Source organism: Ornithodoros turicata, chromosome 2 (assembly GCF_037126465.1).
Source record: "Ornithodoros turicata isolate Travis chromosome 2, ASM3712646v1, whole genome shotgun sequence".
Classification (NCBI taxonomy): domain Eukaryota; kingdom Metazoa; phylum Arthropoda; class Arachnida; order Ixodida; family Argasidae; genus Ornithodoros; species Ornithodoros turicata.
The window spans coordinates 121,777,862-121,795,600 of NC_088202.1; the positions used below are offsets into that span (position 1 = coordinate 121,777,862).

The 17,739-nt window shown below is 46.6% G+C and overlaps 1 long non-coding RNA gene across 1 annotated transcript in view; it reads right to left on the reverse strand.

Annotated features, from left to right (window-relative positions):
* Positions 1–11,602, reverse strand: part of LOC135384003 (uncharacterized) — a 75,707-nt gene extending 64,105 nt beyond the window's left edge. The window contains exon 1 of the long non-coding RNA XR_010420200.1: positions 11,570–11,602. This is a non-coding gene — a long non-coding RNA (uncharacterized LOC135384003). The remainder of the gene's footprint in view (positions 1–11,569) is intronic.
* Between the last annotated feature and the right edge of the window lie 6,137 nt (positions 11,603–17,739).

Below are 17,739 nucleotides of genomic sequence, written 5' to 3' on the forward strand. Positions count from 1 at the left end.
AATCACAATGGTGGAGGTGACGTATCTCAGTTTAATTCGCTCAAGCATACAAACGACGCTCAAGTGAGGAATTGCTTCGAATAGTAACTCGACATTAACGTAACGAATGTGTTTCCTACTTGCTTTTGGTGCGGGACACCAAGGAAGTCGATGGAAAGCCAGTGTCAGCGTCATGTCGTTGGCTTCGGTCAACATCGAGCCGACATTGCCAACTTCAGGGGGATGTTGGTCGCAAGTTGGCAATGTCGGCGTCATGTCTCTGGTTTCTATAATCATCAAGCCGACATTGTCAATCTCTGTGGGATGTCAATCACAAGTTGAAATTGTCAGCGTCATCTCGCTGGTGTCGGTCAACACCAAGCCGACATTGCCAACTTCAAAGTGATATCGGTCGCAGGTTGGCATTGTCGGCTACATGTCGCTTGTTTCGGTCAACGCCGAGCCGACATTGCCAACTTCAGCGTGATATCGGTCGCAAGTTGGCAGTGTCGGCTAGATGTCGCGTTTTTCCTTCAACATCGAGCCGACGTTGCCAACTTCTGTCGTACATCGGTCACAAGTTGGCAGTGTCGGGGATATGTTGGGCCGACATGCCCAACTTGCTGCCGATATCGGCCCGATGTCGTGTGCTGCCTGGGGAAATATTCTTAGCAACTTTATCAATGTGTGGTTTCCACGTGAGATGAGAATCTAAGGTCACGCCTAGGTAATTAATAACATGTACTTGTTCTATAACATTGTTATGAATTGAGATGCTCATTTTGACATATTTGGCAGAAGGCTTGCAGAAGACAAGAAACTTTGTCTTAGACAGATTCAACGTCAGACGGTTAATAGCAAACCAATCAGCAATCCTGTTTGCCTCATGAGACACGGTCGGCGCAATTTCGGAAATATCTGGAGAGCTGAAGAGGAAACCCGTGTCGTCCGCATACATGAAAGTCGAAAGTCTGTCGGAAACCGATGGAAGATCGTTCACATAAATCGAAAATAACACAGGACCCAAGACTGAACCTTGGGGTATACCCGTACATACAGGCAAAGACACAGACGATTCCCCATCGATCCGAGTAAACATTCTACGACACGACAAGTAATTCCTCAGCAGATTCCAGATATCTCCACGAAAACCATAACAATAGAGCTTTTGTAGCAAAATGTGATGATCGACGGTATCAAAAGCTTTGCGCAAATCGGCAAACAGGCCAACAGCAACATGAGATTCATTTAAAGCCTGGTTGATTCCATCGGTGACGGCATGTACAGCTGTAGCGGTGGACATTCCAGTTCGAAATCCATGTTGAGAGCAACTCAGTACATTATATTTTTTCAAAAATGAGGAAATCTGTTTACACAGTAGTTTTTCAAAAACAGTATTGATAGTACTAAGAACTGAAATAGGCCTGTAATTTTCGACCAAATTCTTGTCGCCAGACTTGTAAATAGGTACAACCCGCGCAAGTTTTAGAGTGTCCGGATACAGTCCTGTGCCACATGCATGATTAAAAATATGGCACAGTGGAGCAGCCAAAACATCAGCACACGTCTTGAGGGCATGTATAGAAATATTGTCATGACCAATAGCAACGTTCTTTTTCATGCCGCGTATCGTTGCGATAATGTCCGGAACAGTGAAAGGCATTATAAAAAAGGAATTCGGAACGGATTCCCTAATAAAAGACGTTGGAGAATCAAGAACATGGGTCGACGCGCCAGAGGCGAGTTCTTGCCCTATCGAAACAAAGTATCTATTGAATGTTTCACACAAATTTTTTGTTGACTCTCCTACGTTAGGCAGGATCTTTTTCTGTTCACGGGATTTCGTGATTGCATTGATTACAGACCACACTTTCCGTGAGTCACCGTGACAATTCAACAGCCTCTCAGAATAGTATTTTTGCTTCAGATTGCGGGTCAACTTTGCAGCCCGATTACGTAAATGCTTAAACTTGTCTCTAAACGTGACATTGTCTGGATGACGCTTGAACTTCCTATACCAGAATGCTTTCTGAGACAAAATAAGCAAAAGGTGAGAGTTCATCCATGGACAGATAGGACTCGCATACCGCCGGCTACAATCAAAAGTAGTTGAGGAACTGATACAAGTTCGAAGTACGGTGAGGAACCCATCACATTCGCGGTTCACATCCTCGTTATATACTTGGTTCCAGTCAAAAGACGACAAGAGGGAATGCAGCTTTCCATAGTCAGTTCGTGGGACGACCCTTGTAAGCTGACCATTACGAACGCGGCCAATACCATCACTACGGTGACAATATACAGGGCAGTGATCGCTGATATCCAAGTCCAAGACACCACATGTTGACACAGCAGATATTGGCGTTATAACATGGTCAATCAATGTCCTAGAGTTACTGGAGATCCTTGTGGGGGTGCTGATTCTATTACATAAACCATAGCATTCCAAGAGGAGGGTATACTCACAAATTGTATTCCGTAACAGATCTATATTAAAGTCGCCGACTATGACAATAGGCCTCCTTATTATATTTAGCTGAGACAGCGTATTATCAAAGTTCTCTAGGAAAAGCTGCATTGGACAACTTGGTGATCGGTATATACAGCCAACCATGCCATGGCCTTTGACTTCTAGGAACAACGTCTCACATACGTCAGATACAGAAAAGCTTATGTCGTGCCTAATGCGAAACGCTAAAGAGTCGACTACAAAGATGGCAACACCACCACCTCTTGATCTGCCAGGTGTTAATTTCCTTGGGGATGACAGGAAGCAATAGCCTGGCAAATTATAAAACTTATCTTCATGCAACCACGACTCAGAAACGCAAACCACGTCGTATTTTACAGACGCTTGGGATAACAGGGTCAACAGCGCATCAAAATTTCTACGAATGCTACGTATATTAACATGTAACACATTCAAGGAAATATCATTGCTAACATCACTCCTCCCACTGATTGCATCAAAGGTTGAACCATGGGGATGACCACAGGATGCCCCTCCATTATCGCACGCTGTTTCAAGTCGCGCAGTCATTGTTTAAGTCAGGATCGTTCAAAATACGTGAGCTGTCAAGTCTTCCCCAGAATTCCTTAAAGATACAGCCTTCCGGCCAAGCGTCCTCGCGATTTAAACGCTCGAAGTCCGCAGCGTCAACGGTGATGTGGAAAGAAGTATAGGTGGTGTACCTCGTTCTTAGTTGTTTCACGATTGCGTTCTTGTGACCTAGAAGGTCATCCACAACACATTTCACATCGGCGACAGAGGTGGTGGGCACAATTCTTGATAAGAACAGGGATTTGAGGGGTGGTCCACGGGGAACTGACTTCATCTTGCTTGAACTTCCCTTTCCCACGATTACCGGAGCACGTTTTTTTCTCTGAACCGTTATAAAATCCTCATCTTTGGCGCGCATATCCTGTTGATGTGGCGACGTAGCGGGACCCAAAGGGGGTCGTCCATTCATCTGTGTCTTCAACAAAGGGCTGTCGAAACCATCCTTTTCTGTCGCGGGTTTGTCGGAAGAACCGAAATGTGACAATGCTGCCGTTTTCACGGCACCTGAATGAAGTGTCGATGCTGTTTTTTTTGCGGCGCCTACATAGGTGTACGGACCATAATTGATCTGCTCACTGGCATCAGAAGGGACAAATCGCGACAAAAGATCTTTCAGATACACAATTTCACTTCGTATCTGTCTCTGCTCTAACACCATTTCGTCAATTTTTGACATCAGGATGTCGAACTCAGCACGAGGAATCAGGCACATGGCCGCCGAACCGGAGTCGACCGGCAAATGCTCTGTAATAGGCTTACTTGAGGTATCCATGATTGTCGGGATTGAATCGTTGGCGTTAAGCCTCGACTGACGACTGCACTGTTCACATTTCCAAATACATTTTCCGTTCTTCACCAGGAACTGCAGGTCCGCTGGGGCTACGTTGACACAAAATAGATGGAACCGGTTCGCACATAAGCCCGAACACGTTATCGTTTTCGCCTTTGGAACAAAAGAGTCGGAGCAACTGCCGCACACGTCTTTCGACATGGCAACCCCATTCCATTCCATTCAATAATTCCTTAATGACGGCAGCCCCACTTTCTTCCGAGCTCCCAGTTACAGAAGCGCCATCGACGTGACAATCGTGTCCCCTGACATTTCTGTCCTATGGAAGACTAATCTGGACCCCTGGTCCTCTGATCACTTTCCCATCTTCATCTCGCCTATTTCATCAGCCACAACAACCGGACGTACATACTCCATCACTAACTAGGATGCGTTCCGAAAAGCCACTAACTCTGCCTGCAACTCTCTCAATATCATTGAAGCAATCCTTCAGGGTGCTGCACGTTCAACCAAAACTGTCACCATCTCTTCCACCCAACCACGTCCGGACCTCAAGTTCCTCTCCCTACGTGCTTCTCGCAGAAGAGCTCTGAGACGAGCGCAACGGACAGGCTGCTCCGATGACTGGATCTCCTATAAAAAAGTTTCTGCTGCCTTCCGAAGACATGCCCACCGTCTCCGACGCACTCAATGGCATAATTTCACTGCTTCCCTTACGGCTCATTCACCCTCCTCTGCTATCTGGAACATCATCAGATCACTTGAGGGTTCTCCAGCGCCCAAGCGACCACTGGCTGCCCTAGCTCTCGCTTCTAACTGCACTCTATCTGGCCTTGCTGACACTTTCGCCGACTATATTTCTACGACCTCTGTGCCAGTTTCATTCTCTCCTTCAAGTAAGACCGCTACACCTGCCCACTGTGGGCCAGAAGATGACCTTCTCAGCTTAGCTGAACTCGGAGATGCACTCAAGCGCTGCAAGCGCGGGCGCTCCTGCGGAAACGACCACATTACATACCAAATGCTCAAGAATCTTGACTCACCTGCTCTTCTCCAGCTACTGGATTTCTACAATTCGATCTGGATTTCCGGTGACCTACCTGACTCATGGAAACATGGCACTGTCATTCCCATCCCCAAACGTGGTAAACCAACCTCAAAATTAGAGAACTTCCGCCCCATTACACTCACTTCCTGCGTATGTAAAGTGATGGAGTGTATGGTAAAACGACGGCTCATATGGGCTCTTGAACAACGCCACATGATTCCTGACCACATGTGCGCCTACCGCCGACATCGGGGAGCGACTGATGCTCTCATCCAACTCACCGCAGCAATACAGCAGGCACTTTCTAAGGACCGTATCTCTCTTGTCTCGTTCCTCGACGTCAAACAAGCGTTTGATACCGTTAAACATGAAGCCATCACTACCCCTCTACAACAATCTGGCATCACAGGCAGGCTCGGTGCCTTCATACAAGGATATCTCGAAAGCCGTACAATAGCTGTTGCAATCGAAGGGCAAGTAAGTTCATCACGTGTTCTCACCCGAGGAGTTCCACAAGGCGGAGTTCTCTCCCCCATCCTTTTCAATATTGCACTCTCCGACCTTCATCTCAACGCTCCCGACACTCTTTACACCGCAAAATATCTAATCTATGCAGACGACATCTGCCTCCTCTTTCTCAGTCTCACTCAGTCAGCCACTTCTGTCATAAATCACATCAACAGCTGCTTCAACACGAACATAGGAAACCTGTGCAAGTTCTACCTCAGAAAAAATTTCAAACTGCAACCTCCCCAAGACGCTGAAAACTCGCCTTCACCGCCCTGGAGAGATTTCTTCCCTAACACAGTTACCACCATACGGGGCATTCAAGCAAAAAGCATGCGCCAGCAGTCGTCTCACGTCACAAGGCCCTTGACCACATTTCTAATCCCTACAGCTGTCACAGTCTCATCTATACCGACGGCTGGGTATCTCAAGACTCTGCCTCTAGCGCCTACTTTGTTCCTTCTACCAACCTGCAGTGGTCTTCAAGACTTGACTCCCACACCATCTCATCTACTTCTGCTGAACTATGTGCCATCCTACACGCCTCCATCGCTTCGTCTCTTCATAAGCTTAATCAAGTGGTCATACTCACCGATTCCTCAGCTGCACTTCATAAGTTATCGGATGTTGACAATCAATCAGTACTGGTGAAGAGCACCCGACGTGCGTTAGAGCTTGCCCAGAAGCAAGGAATAAACATTACCCTACAATGGATTCCTGCACACGTTGGCCTCCCAGGCAATGAACACGCTGATAAACTTGCCAGGGCAGCTCACTCTCTTCCCTCAAAGCCCTTTCCTATCCCGCAAGAATGCCGCCGGAAAACCGCCAGATCCCTTATACAGACATCCAGTTCAGCCACCAGACGTGCAATATCCCACGCTCGCCCCCCTCTGTTGTCAGGCACCTGCAGTAGAGCCACTGCCACTATCCTTCACCGAATCCGCACAGGATCCGCCTTCACGCACAGATGGCTTCATCGGTTCGGACTTACACCGACACCACTATGTCGACAGCAGGGTGTCGGAGCGAACCGAAAACCGAAAAAAACCGCTATTTTGGTGCGAACCGGAATGGAATCGAAACCGTATACGTTTTTTTCGCTCAGAAGGGAAACCGAAAAATATATTTAACGGTTTTCGGTACAAGAAAAAACTTCATTCATTCATTCATTGAGCTTCGTGAGACAAGGCGCTGGTCTTTTTTCTTTGTCGGTCGTGTGATTATGCATCTTAATGTTGAAATGCCGTTCATAATGAATCTGTATTCTAATATACTGTGTTCTAACGTAATAACATGTACAAATAAAGCGGGAAAGCTGTCCAGATATGTCAGCATTGTGCCACGATTATTTCCGTGTCTAAAAAAAATTCCGCAAGTGGAACCTTCACCAAGCATACCCCCCCCCCCCCCCTTGAAAGCTCGGCACCCCCTCAGCAGTGAATTTCTGGGGAAATCACTGGACCCAAGAGGGCTGCATAACGGCTTCTTTATCGGTAATGTCGCGCAACGCGTCCCTTGTTTGAGAGCAGCTAAGTTGAATACATTTACGTATACGCGAGGGCAAGCCCGTGCGAAGTGGCAACTCTTTTGTGGACAGGACACGAAGAAAATAAAACGGAGCCGTCGAGCGCGTTTGTGAGTGAAGGTGTTCCTCGATTTGCGTCGTACTCGTGCGGTGGTGCTTGCTGGCTAGACAGTAGCAACAGACGGATGGGACGCGATCGCTCCAACCCAGCAAGAAAGTACTTTACGTATGACATCACGACAAACAAGTCCGTTTGTAGCATGCGCTTCAAGAAAGGAGAAAGCCCATTTGAACAGACAGTAACCTACAGGAACCAGGAGCTACCACTTTCACAGCTGTCTATTAATATTAAATACCATGTATGCGGAATAAACGGGTTTACATTTTGCAACATTGATTTTTTGTTGGAGGGATGAATATTCCCAGCAGAAGCGGAACCGGTTAAAAACCGGTATGAACCGTTATTTTTTTGCTCCGGAGCAGAACCGGTACCGGATTGTTTATGATATAACCGGAACGAAAACCGGAACGAAAAACGTTTCGGTTCGACACCCTGGTCGACAGTGCTCTTCAAATTCGGAAACCATAAGTCACATCCTGCTCGAATGTCCCACCTACAACGAAGCGCGCAGACGGCTGCTCAACACTGACCCCAGCATGTCTACACGTGACATCATCTTTGGTGGCAACTCGCCCGGCGAGCGCCGACGCCGGACTGCTGCTCTGGTCGCCTTCCTAAAGGAAACGCGGCTTATATCGCGCTTATAGTGTAGTGTAGGTTTCTTTTTATCTTTTTTTTTCTGCGTTTTAGTCGTGACGCTGCCCGCTTCCAGCGTGGCCAACCACGGCGAGCAGTTTTCATCTTCACCACCACCACCACCATGTTTTGCAACATGAAGGTCGTCCTAATCTCCCAACGTTGCCCTGGTAATGTCTGACTCATCGCTTTTTTCAAAAAGCAAAATCGCCAACGTACGAGGCGCAATGCCAGTCACGGCGCGCCCGGTTGAAAAACACTACAGAAAATCTCATAGAAACATAGCATTCTCTCAGAATTTCTTACAGAAGCGTCTTCGTCTCTCAGAATTTCCTACAGAGGATGCAGATTCGTATACATATCCTCACAGGCACACCAATGAGAAAATATCCTGTGGAATAATTCAGGGTCTTACCTTGTTATTTCTATGAGAAAACAGCGTGATTCATACAGGACTGACTTTCTCACAAACTTCTCTTCAGTCTTAAGAGAGATTTTGAAGGATATTTCCCTGTCGGATGAACATGAAGCAAGAACTGGCGGGCCGCAGAGAGTGATATGTCGTCCGTGTTGGAAAGTAGTTCGTGCGATTTCGTATGTTTGTGAATATTCCCTTTTAGGTAGAAGTGCCATGGTTGCTCCGTTTTGTCGTTCCTATTGAAACTATCAATTTTATAACCCATTATGATATTCCATCGTACATTAGTGGAGGCGTTTGTTCCAACCGCCAAAAAGCTAGTTAGTCTGCTTTGAAACGAGGAAGCGCATGGACGGAGCTACACATCTCAAGCAAATACCACCTGGCATTCAGGATTTTCGTCGCTTTTGAGGTACGAGGGTGGTTCCATAAGTTTCCGGCCCGACCAACTTTTAATAGTCATAGAGACGAAACAAGTGTATCACTTTTCGACATAGTCAATCTTAACTTCGATGCACTTTTGACACCTTTTAACCAGCATTCTTATACCCTTGAAAAAATAGTCTGAAGTTTTCTCCGCAAAATGCTGGAAAGCTGCCTCTTGCACCTCACTATCGTTTTGAAATCTCCGCCCTCTGAGATCCCTCTTCAAGTTTGAGAACAGGAAGTAGTCACTCGGTGCCAAGTCTGGACTGTAGGGTGGGTGGTGGATTTCTTCGAAGCCGCACTCCTTCAGTGCAGCCTTGGCAACAGAAGCCGTGTGGAGAGGGGCATTGTCCTGGAGCAACCGGACACCTCGACTCAACCTGCCGCGCCTCCTTGATGGCGTCTCACAGTCGGTGCAGGAGTGAAGCATAATAAGTCGCATTCACTGTAGTGTTCCTCTCTTTGAAGTCGATGAGAAGGATCCCGTGACAATCCCAAAACATTGTTGCCATGATCTTCTTTGTGGATGGTGTGACCTTGACTTTTCTTGGGGTGCTTCTCCTGGTTTGCGCCATTCCATCGACTCCTTTTTCCAAAGGGGATCAGAGTAGAGCACCATAGTCTCATGCCCTGTGACAATTGACTTAAATATTTATTCTTCGTTCTCTTGACAGAGCTCCAAAAACTCTTTGGCACAGACGACGCGCTGTTGCTTTTGAACTCACGAGAGAAGTCGTGGCACCCATCTCGCACTGACCTTTTTCATGTGAAGGCCCTCGCCGATGATGCGAAAAACGGTTGTTTTGGAAAGCCCCAGCCTTTCTGAGATTTCCTTCACCTTCAGACGCCTGTCGCTCAGCAATTCCTCCTCGAAAGAGACAAATTTTCTTGTGTCACCACTTGCACTGGACGACCATCGCGTGGATCATCTTCAATGGACTCTCGCCCCAGTCGAAACTGCTTAGCCCAGTCTTTTACCGTTGTGTACGACGGAGAGGCTTCCCTGTACACGTTGTCCAGTCGCGCTTTAATTTCCTTAGGCGAAAGTCCCTCTTTTGTCAAGAATTTTATCACAGCGCGGTACTCGATTTTTTCCATTTTAACTGAAGGGTGCACCCTGGCTGTTTGAAATGCCGCTCTCCAACCGACAAAAGCATGGAGAGGGTTGAGGGTGGTGCTCCGACCCTCCAACAGATGGCGCTACGCCTCCTTAATCGCATTTTCAAATTCGCGCGCATTTTCTACCTCGGGCCGGAAACTTATGGAACCACCCTCGTATGTAGCACGTGTGCGTGTCGTATATAATCGTCCGTGCTATGTATTCCCATTCTTTATGAGTCTTTACCCCTGTTTGCAGGTATTCTGTGGGTCGGAAGGTAGAATGCTATGAGATCGTTACATCAACTGTGCTTTGGGCAAACGGTATGTTACATATTTCTGTGCCTACCTCTCACGCACACACATGTTGTTGTAACCGTGCTTTTTGAAATGCTTTTTCTTCTAGGTTAAACTCGTAAGAAGCGGCAAGCAGCGCGCATCAACACATTGGGTCCGAGTTCGTGGTCGTAACCCATTCTTGTCTCGAGGAAGTTGGATTGTGCTTTTACACAAGAAAGCCAACGCATTCCCAATGTGCAAAACATAAACTTGGCATGGTCACACGAAGAAATTTTTGTTGTTGTCGCATTAGAGATTTAAAGTACGTGCATGCGTTGAACGCTTTTACGGTAGTGTGCGTGGATGGCGCGCGGATGCCATTTCAAAGGTGCATAACAACTGAGTCAAGTTCCTTGGTTTATTATTTGTGTGACATCTAGCGATGGCTTGATTCATCCATGTTTCGTATTGAAAGCTGCCCAATTGATCTCAATAAAGAATGGAAAGCACACGTGCTGGATTGTGTGGCTCTTATTCTCCTGGTTTCTCCTGGCAGAAGTCTAAAAGAAATCCTGTAAGATTTCTGTAAGAAACTGGGGGGGTGGGGTGGCAATTCTGAGAGATTGCTTTGTGTGAAACGCTGTAAGAAATTCTGTGAGAATGTCCAATTATCACTCATAAAATCTCTTGGAATAACGCAAGAGATATTTTGTGAGATTTTCTGTAGAATTTTTCAATAGGGCGGAGAGGCATTGCGAAGCGTCCATGTTAGCGAAGAAGAGACAGGAAATGGGAAGCGCGAGCGATAAGTGATACGTCACGGAGAGTTCCGGTTCAATCTGCCTATTTTGGCGGAGCAGTCTGGGTTGGTCCTTGCAGAGTCCTTGGCTTGATGACCGCTCCAAAGCTCCCATTGGAAGATTTCGGCAGTGTTCCCAATCTGTCACTAGAACAGACTTGCTTCCGGCGGAGCCGCAAAACTTGCTCCGGAAGCGCTGCGAATCTGCCATTGGAATTCATTGGAATTCAACACAAACCAGAGCGCTCCGAGAAAGTCGAAGAAAGAAACAACTGCCGAGGTTGTTGCCAGAGCGCCTCGTTTTGATCAGTGAAGGATAGAGCGCACGCTCCTGAGCGCTCTAAAGCGATTGGTAGCTACCAGTCGATGATGCCATAAGTGTGTTGTGCTGCGTTTTCCTTTGCTCCCGGAGCGGACGGGCCGACGTCCCGTGTTGTGGGGAATAGTTTCCCACAACTGGCGCCCAACGTGGGGCCAAACCTACGACACTGAGATTAACTGTCGTATGTAGGCTCCTGACCATGTGTTTCTGTCCAAATGATAATGAACAGCTGTGTGTGTGTGACAGGATAGAAAACAGTAGAAATTCACTGGAATGCAGGAAAATAATATAGGCTTGTTGCAAAGCACGGCGCTACATACTTCCAGTTCCAGCCATTTCCGTTCATGCTATCTTTCCCAAGGCAGACTGATGGGCGAAGGGCCTTCGTCGTTGCGCCAAATACGCCACGCAAAGTTCTACGTTTCTGGGTGAGCCCAGCCGGACACCAAGTATCCAAGATCCCATGTTATCGATTTCAGGGCTCGAGCACTCCTCGCAAATCTATCGGCAATCTCGGTCAAAATACTGCGCGTACAAAACACTTATACTGTACTTACAGTGGTTCCAGTTGCGAGGTCACAAGGAACACGGACTCACAAATAAGGCAGACGCGTAAGTAAATCTTCACGGGGGACAACGTGAACGGTGAATTCTTTTTCATTCTCTTCCGTGCCATTCCTGTAATTTATTGACACCGCGTCTGTGCCAGGCACATGTTTACGCGAAGGAGAACGTGATATATTTCGTTCAAGAACCGTGACAGACAGGAACACAAAAACAACGAAGCATTAATGGGAAGGCTAGACTTATATTAATAGGTACGGGAAGATGTAATACCATATCCCTGTTTGCGCCAGGGGCTATTATATGCTCCACTGATCGCTCGCGGTGTAGGGCGTAAAAGGCAATGATCTTTCGATCGCAAGTGAAATCAATAACGGATGCCTCTTTTTAAACTCCGTGTTAGCGCCGCGAAGCAACTGTTGCTATGAGCGGCGTACAGATGTGGACGGATGGAGAGAGGACATCATGAAGGAGTGGGGGACAGGGAGATTAGTATGCGTACTAGGCCGATTGCAGGGGGGTGCCGACATTTTATCTGGAAAGTGTGCTGGAAAACTGAGAAAGAACTTCAGACGGCCGGCGCCGGGATTTGAAACCGCGTCACCTCCTCTCCCAGCGTGGAAAGCGATCTTCCTAACCATTACGCCACGCTAGCTGGTAACTGATATTTGAACAGTAAGCCTACGTGATCAGGCTCTACTTCCTCCTGGTGTGCCATTGTTTGCCTTACGCTTGCAGCTTCGGAGCTACTAGAATATAATCGGTTTGAAATATACATGTGTACTTCATAGCTAAACAGCGCACAGGCAAGACGAGGACCAGCGCTGAGTTCCAACTGAAATTTTATTTAGAAAAACTACAACAATTAATACCAGAGCCACACGGGAAAGACAAATGACATTATCGTCTAACGACGTTCGGGTTTCGAATGGCATTATTTACGAAGCTGGTACCACACGTCACTTACTAATGACATTAAACGCCATGATGTCGATGTGGCCTACTCACTAAATAAAATATGTCATGCTACTTTAAAAAATTAAACATAGTTAAACATGTGGAATACATGTAGCATTCTGAAATATGCGGAGCAATTTTAATGTATTTGAATACCATGGTCAGTTAACGTATTTGCCAGCCGATGCCGAATCCAGAACTAGCAATATGGCGGCAGCTTCTTTTGCTATTGTCGATGAAAATGCCTAACAACTTGGGACTTCTTTCGTCAAAAGATGTTCAAGAAAGCTCAAATTTTATCGAATCACATTGCGTTGTACTGCGGAAAGTGGTTTTATGGAAACCAACGTTGCTACTCTGCACTAACAATGGGAGCGACGGTAGGCATTTTGTGGGCGAATGAGTTGTGGCGAACTCAGTACGCAGAAAATGGCACTAAGACAACTGTCAAGAAAACTGTCCGTGTGGCACCGCACGAATGACTTCACAACTTAACTCACTAAGCATTTAATGGCATTTTGACGTGGAAACGTCTGTAAACGTCTGCAAAATATACGATGCAAGGAAATTATGCCGAATTTCATAACGCAATAACACGGTGAGTTATAATAAACCGATAGCAACCAATTGGCTAAATCCAGATATCTTACACGTTTAAGGTTTTAATTAACTTTGTCATTGCGGTGGCTGACGCAATCTCTAGGTGTGGTGGGCGCGTGCGAGAGAGACGGAAATATAGGGGTACGCGTACCTTGGGTGCAGTCTATCTCGCGAACGCGTGTAACTAGGACGCAGATCGAGGTGTCGTTGTAAAGCGCATGCGGGGTTCTACTTGAGCCTTAAGGATATCGGCGTCAACAACAATAAATAAAATTTTATAAATTTGCAAACTTGAAATATCAAAATTTTGCCAGAACGTCGGCATATATGAAACTAAACTATAATCAGAATCGAAGGAAATGGCGATCAGAAGAATAGGGCGACTCGAGAGGAGGGCAAAAAGCCCCTAAAGTCCAGCACGGAGCGATCGAGAGAGCAATGGGACCGCCGAAGAAGAATAGCGGCGGATGCAAATTCGACTGCCGATGCGCACAGCGAGGCTTTACCCTCTACCAGCGGGGCAACTTCTACTTGTGCGAGTGTGTAAGTGACCTACAGAGACGATGGAGTGCATCGAGAAGTTGAATGATGGGTTATGATATGATCGATTCTGAAGTTGATGTTGAGTGATGGGCTTGTGATGTGATGGCTTATGATGGTGATGTGATGTGATGGGCTTTGCGGAATCCGACCATGATGTGATGTTGAATGAATTCTTAGGAAAATGCCAACCTATGCTTGCGGTGACCACATATATGTGAGCAGCCCAACGCATGTCAACACTTCTTTTTAATCTTTATATAAATGATATTATTCAGCTAGATAGTGATAGTGCATATACGCAGACGACACCGTTCTTTGCGTGGAGAGTTAGAAGGCGACGAAATTGCCAAGGCTAATGTAGTACTTCAAAAAATCAGGCTATGAGTCCCTCGTAATTCCCTACAAGTAAATATAAACAAAACAGAATTAAAACAGAAGTGGTAATTTTTAGACCCAAAGGTAAACATGTACCATTGTCCTGTTCTCTATATATATTCTCCCAAAATGCTGGTTGAAAATGCCGTCCCAAAAAGATTTACTCTCCCAAAAATGGAACTGGATATGTTTACTCGAACGTCGTCTCCCCCAATCAACACACTTTGTTGGTAGAATGGAAAATTAACCTTGAATATTGCTACACAATGTAGAATGCAATGTAGAATGCGAACGTTGGTTCCACACTGACTTTACGTAGTCAATTCAGCACATCAATTGTTATGCGCGAATATAGAGTTCGTAGAATTCGATATATTGTTCGTAGATTTGTCGCACACAAATTAGCAGTAGATTGACATACGTGAAAACAGCGTCTATTACTATCATGGAAAATCACATAAGGACAGACGTCGAATGTACATAGTTGCTTTTGACTCATACCTTCAGCAAAACGCAAGTTCAAACAATGTGGATCTGCCGCATAGGCCGCTCAACAGCGCTTTACCAAGGTTGCTTTTGCGTGATCTGCTGCTGTTACTATTGCGGAAGATCATACCAAGAAAAGACTAATATGGTAGTGATGCCATATGTCGGAAACCAACAGCTAACGGGAAACCAGTAACTGCTCCACCCAGTCACGCAGACGCAGGCACTCTATAAAATTCAGAGAATCTTGAAGACTCCACCTACAATCAAATTCCACTCACTTCAAGGAAAAGAAAATTTGGGGCTTGGGACCCCTGTTTTCGCCGTCGACCGTCCCGACCCTCCACTTTCACCCCATCGTCTTCCCTTCCTCTCTGCCATCTGACTCCCCCGCCGCAGAAGGTGATTTTTTTTTTTTCGCCAGGCGCAGAGGAGATTAGAATAGAAATACAAATAACAAAAATGGAAACGTAGGTTGCACTGGTGCGACCAGCTGTTCCAGGACATTGACGTGTGAAAGCACTGAATTATTTAAAAGATTATTTCAGCACGTGTGCGTAAACGTATGCGTATACGTGCGGGCGCAGATGAGAGAACCACGTGATCCCATAGCTCGTTGCAGCGGATAATTTCAAAACGAGCAGTTGCTGCGAGGAATGAATGGACGGTACCATTGGTAGATTCTGGTCAAGTAGGTAACGTCATCAATGACGGCATTTTCGGCGGCGGCAGAAAACACGAAATTTGGCGGCGTTGTTTACGTGTCTTTGTTTGTCTGTGTTTACGTTCAGACAATGGTTCGGAGAGCGACGAGCGACTGAGGCTTGTTTCCGTTGTTTGCATGTTGTGTTTGCTTGTGTTTACATTCGGACAATGGTTCATAGAGCGACGAGGGACTGAGGCTCGATCTCGTTGTTTAAGTGTTGTGTTTACGCTTGGACAATGGTTCGGAGTGTGACCCTGGGTGAAGGAAATTATGCACATGTGTAGGGACTTTGAATTGTTTACTGAGTGCTTGCATTACGAGAAGTGATGCTGGACAGCGTTTGTGGACAGTGTGTGTGAGTGACTGACTGAGAGTCTTTGTCACTCATTGGTTTTATTGTAGATAGCCATTTGTGTTTTCCTAAGTGTTTTCCTGAGGCCGACAACGGCAAGCCCTATCGCCATCACCACCACCACCACCACCTAAGTGTAGTAGTCTACCTAGGCTCGCAGAGAGTCTCACGTTCTCGTCCCACGTTCGTCCTCATCATCTTCATCAGCTTCATCATCTTGCTCGTGCTCAGTCCACTACATTCCTCCCTTCAAGATGGGACGTATCGCGACGGAGGTTTGCGATTTCTTTTAGGGTACCGCGGCGGACTGGGAAGGTCCTGTTCTTGGGCTGGCTTCTCTGACATCGCTGTCGTTGTGTCGTTTCTGGCCAGGGCAATGGTTGAATCGACTTACTTTCTTTCTTTTATTGCTCACAAACAACGAAAAACAACATACAATGATAAACAGGACTGCGAGGGCAAGCACTGTGATGCAGTCCAGGCAGGAACACAATTCAAGGAAACACACTGGGCGAGGAGCACTGTCATGAGTACAGTTGGAAACTAGGATACATAAAAAAATACATAAAAAATACATTAAAAAATGCATTAACACATCCGAGTCGATGGGGAGAGTGAGGGAAGACAAAGACAGGAAAAACGACAATAACATGTTGCGATCTATTGAGATGAGCGGAAGTAGTATATAATACTGCGCTTAAAAGCGGTGGAGTTGGTAATTGTGCGCAAGTTTCGGGGCAGATTATTCCAGGTCTGGCTGCCAAAACATGCTAATGATAGCTAGCCATAATTAGAGACTTAGAGGATGCTGAGGTTAATCTGACTTTCAGATGGTCAGCATGTACTCTGCGTTGCCTGCCATCGGCTAGCTGTACTTCGTACATGGCTCTGCCAATCCTTGCGGTAACTGTTGCTTTTGTCCAGTGGCACTCCAGACAGCATCCCCAACACTAAAATCGCGTGCTTGTGATTTACGGTCATAATTTTGCTTCTGTCGGTTTCTCGCTCCCAGGAAACGTTGGTCCAAGCCAAGACGGAGGAGGTCGAGGGCGGAGCGTATTTGTCTTCCCATGAGAAGCATGGATGGCGTTTGCCCTGTAGTTGCGTGCGGTGTAATGCGATACTGCAGGAGAAACGACTGGATAGCCTCTTTCTTAGTACCTCCTCTCCGCAAAGCAGTCTTGAATGTCCGCACGAAATTTTACGCTTGACTATTAGATTTAAGATTGTACGGCGGAGTCAGGGTATGCTGAATACCATGCTGCTGTATCAATTCCTTGAACGTTGAACTCGTGAACTGGGGCCCGTTATCGGTGACGATTTGCTCGGGAAGTCCTTGCCGAACAAATATTTCTTGCAGCGTTGCTACGGTTGCAGAGGCAGTTGTGGACGGCATATACGCAACCTCGGGCCATTTACTGTAGGCGTCAATGACAATGAGGAAGTGATGGCCTCGAAACTCTGCAAAATCGCAGTGAATACGGCTCCACGCTGAGTTGGGAGGTTCTCATTTGTGCAGTGGCCCGGGCCGCTTCTGCTCGCTGAATTCTGCACACTGTTCACGGCCACGGCAGAGTGTCTCGATGTCCTTATCTACTTTAGGCCACCACACGTAGGATCTAGCAAGCATTTTCATATTGGTTTGTCCTGTGTGACCTAAATGTAAGACATCCAAGATCCTGGGCCGACCCTTGTGAGGAACTAACGTTCGCAAGCCCCAAACGATACAGCCGTTCAGCACCGTAAGTTCTGTTTGGTGGGCTGCGAAAGGTTCAGCATCCGACGGAACACGTGGGAGCCACGGCCACCCCTCCACAATGTAGCGGTATATCCGTGAAAACAGGGGTTTCTGGCTGTCTCTTTTGCAATGTCATCGGCGGAAACAGGGAAACCGATGGTGTTAAGATGTACCGCCATAATATCAACCAGATTGACGTCGTCTTGTATGGACTTTTCAAACTGAAGGTCTGGCCCCATTGATAGACGTGACAAACCATCAGTATTTCCAATTGCAGTGGAAGACTTGTACACAATGTTGTAGGAATAGTTCATGAGGATTAGGGCCCACCTCTGTAACCGATTGGCGGAGGTTACCGGAATACCTTTATAGGGACCAAAAATTGTTGTCAGCGGCTTGTGGTCCG